Source organism: Bos grunniens, chromosome 19 (genome assembly GCF_055505025.1).
Source record: "Bos grunniens cultivar Pamir isolate PY7600 chromosome 19, Bosgru_T2T1.0, whole genome shotgun sequence".
In the NCBI taxonomy this organism is placed as follows: domain Eukaryota; kingdom Metazoa; phylum Chordata; class Mammalia; order Artiodactyla; family Bovidae; genus Bos; species Bos grunniens.
This window is the reverse complement of record NC_141183.1, coordinates 13,165,486-13,169,113: the sequence shown is the minus strand read 5'-3', so window position 1 is coordinate 13,169,113 and position 3,628 is coordinate 13,165,486.

Genomic DNA, 3,628 nt, shown 5'->3' with positions numbered 1-3,628 from the left:
GAAGCTTCCCCGAGGGTCTCTCGACCATCAGAGCTGAGACCACTCCAAGCCTCTACCCCACAGTGGAACTTTCCAGCCCTGCCTCACCACATTGTTGTGGGGTCAGCTCTGGGCTCTACAAGGAGGGCATGCCCAACTTATGGTCAGTGGGTGCTCAGCCTGAAGAACACACCCGACTGTGCCCTACAGATGCCTGACTGATGTAACCACGTTAAGATCCAAAGACCCATGGACACCCCAGACTCAGTCCTGCTTAAGAGGAGATTTACCATCCTCTTTTATTCACCCTGGGCCAAGAGGAAGACAGAGGAGGGGACTCAGCCTCCAGGCCACAGTCCTCCAAACAAGGAGGGGATGCCAGCACCAGTGGGCCCAGAACGCCTGGGGAGAAGCTGGCTGCTGTGGGAGCCTCGGCCCTGGGAGAGCTGCCACGCTTCCAGCCCCTCAACCCAGGGTCCCACAACTACAGACTGAGGCCCACGTGGTCACCATTGTCCTGGCCTTCCTACAACACCCCAGGCTGGGAAGGACTGACCTCTCCACAACAGCCCCGGTAGCCATTAACAATGAATGAGGCCTTGGGCCTGGAGAGGAACAATGGTGAGTGGCCGAGAGACTGAGACATGGGGCCCACTGCAGCATCAGGAGAAAGGGACACAAATACCTATAAGTGGGAGGGAAGTTCTCTGTCAGATGGATTTTTTCCCATCTGAGCCTCCAGGGAAGCCACAGAGTGACCCTTGAACATGCCTTTGCATCTGGCTGACCCTCCTCCAGTGTTTGGGGTTCCCAGCCACATCCCATGGCCACACAGACCAACTGGGTTTAACCCATTTATTTCCCTGGAACGTAGCGATTTTTTTTTTCTCCTTCGTAAAGTCTATGTGGGCAGCTGGCAGCTGAAACCAGATATATCAAAATGTCCATCTCCCCATCATGGGTGAAAGCCACCTATTCTTGCAAAGCGTTCTGGTTTCAGACCACCTGCCCTCCCAGTTCATGCTGAGCCTGCCCATCTCCCCATGTAGGAAGAGAGAGGCTGTGGGGTCACGCCCCTTGTCTCACGGGTGCCTCAGGCAGGCAGGGTCACTGCAGGCTGGGTGGGGGGTGGCAAGTGAGGGGGCAGAAGGGGCTGGGCGCCTGTCAGCACTGTCACTGAGAGTTGTTTGCCCTCGATGGCTCCCTGCTTCCACCACTGGCAGAAAGCTCAGTCTTGTCACTTCAGCAAGAGTCAGGCCGTGACCTCTGCCAGCAGCCCAGTGTGTCCCTGGGCGTGGCCCTGTCAGTGCTCCCCGCCCTGCTGCCTAGAGACATGTGGAAGTCGGGGTGCCTCTGGAGTTGGGGCCACAGGCTCCCCTGCTGGAAGGTTCCCAGGGAGGGAAGGCAGCAGCACTCCTCTGCTCAGATTCCCGCTGACTCGCGCCCGCTGCCTCCCCAGTGCGCAGGTGGGGGGAGGTACACCTTCCACCCTGGCTTTCAGGTCTCCGTGGGTCCCCCTGCCACCACCTGCAGGAGCGGATGCTGCCCTGTGAGCCAGGCTGGGGTTCCCCTGGTTCCCGTGAGGCACAGAGAGGGCCTGAGCCCTGTGACCTGGGCCCAGCTCCCCACCCCTGCCTACTAGGCCACCGAGGGAACTTAGGATTCATGCTTCTGGGGTGAATGGATTAAGGAAATCTCTGATCCTAAAGGCCTGAGGGATGCTGATCTGGATGAAACCTCCAACTCTGGCCCCACCTGAGAAACAGAGAGGTGGCCCCGCGGATATGGAATCCATTAGCCACAGACCTTCTCTTAAATACACCAAACACCAAAGACGTAAACCTGGGGTGCTTCTGGTAGACTTTCTTTTTTTCTCTCACCACCTGTAAAAAGAGCATCTCCTTCAAAACACACATTCCAGGAAGCTAATAGAAAAGGCTGAGGATTAAACATTCTGGGCAAACCATAGCAATGCGGCCTCAGTGACTGGCGGCCTGCCCTCATGGAGACCGGGCTCGTCACTGGCTGTCATCTGAGTGAATGGCTGAGGAGCTTGATGAATAACACGTGTTTTCAGTTAAAATCCATTTCTAAGGTTTATTTCAGTTTATTTGTTTTGAAGTCAGAGAAAACCCAGGGAGGTTCAGACGTTCGACACAGGCACAGGTCACAGTCACTCATCTTGCGCTCCGTGACGGTCCTGCCCACAGGCTGTAGACGGGCCTGCACTGGAGAAACCGCAGGACGTATGTGGGCAGCTCTCGTCGCCGCCACGGACCCCGCTGTGGACACGGTGCGGGATGCCATGAGGGGACATCCTGAAGGGAATCACGAGGGGACCCAAAGAGGAGACACTATGAAGGGATAATCATGAGAGGATGCCACAAGGAGACACCATGAGGGAAACGTCATGAGGGGATGCCATGAGAGGACACCATGAGGGCAGCCGTGAAGGGAACATCATGAGGAGCCACCATGGGGGAAACCGTTGGGTACACCATGAGGGGAACAGGATCAGGGACGCCACGGGGGGATAGTAAGGAGGAGACCCCGCGAGGAAAGAAACATCATCTGGGGAAGCCAGGAGGGAACAACCTGAGGAGAAGCCATGAGGAGAGTATCAAGGGGAACAGCCATGTGGCGACTTGAGGGGAACCGTGAGAGGATTCTCTGAGGGGATATCAGGGGAGTGTGCCATGAGGGGACATTGACAGGTACACAAACTGTCCCACGGAGGCATAGCCACGCCTCCTACTTTATGCCCCTGTTCCTGCTGTGCGTTGCACTTTTGTTTAAAGACCCACGACTAGACAAAACCAGCACGTAAACACAAGACTGAATCACACCCATAAATCTTTGGGTGGTGGGAGGATTATGGAAGCTGAGGGATTCCAGGAACCCTCGGCTTGCCCCACTGGCCTGTGGCAGGCCCCTCAAGTTCCTGGGGATTCCAACAACACGGAGGAGCAGTCCTGGGGTGGCAGCATCCACTCCAGCCCTGAGACTCTGGTACTGACTTACTGTTTGCCAATGGCATCCCCTGCTGGTGACTAGAGGCTGCATGGACTGGTGTGTCCCCACCCCAAACCGCAGCCTCCAGAAAGGAGCCCCAGCCCAATGCCGGCCTGGCTCTCATCAGAACCAAAACTAAGAGCCTGTCCTTGGAAACGCTGAGAACTCCCGACTCTGATCTGTCTGGCCTCTGTTTTCTGATCTGTGGAATCAGGATGCTGCATCCTCAGCGTCCATTGTTCTCTCCCAGCAGAGCCCTGTCTGGTGGGTTGCGAACATGTGGAAGCCATCCCCAGGCCAGCTCTGCTGCATCAGCAGCCCCACAGACCTGCTGTGAGTGTGCAGGTGTGTCATGTCTGTGAGTGCGGGTGTGCAGTGTCTAAGTGTGCATGCATGTGCCCCTGGTGTTAGGTGTGTTCCCAGGGCCCTTGGAGCAGGTACCATGGTTCCTGGATCCCTCGTGCCTCGGCCAGGTCTAGTGACTGCAAGTCAATAGAAGACCTGATTAATAACCACAGGACCTTGAGATGCAGAGGGCTGGACCCCAAAGGCAAGAACCACACACTTAGAGGACTGAGAACCAGATGTTGGCCAAGGCCACTTTTGGGAAGGATTTTCTGCTTATCTGTGTTTTTTA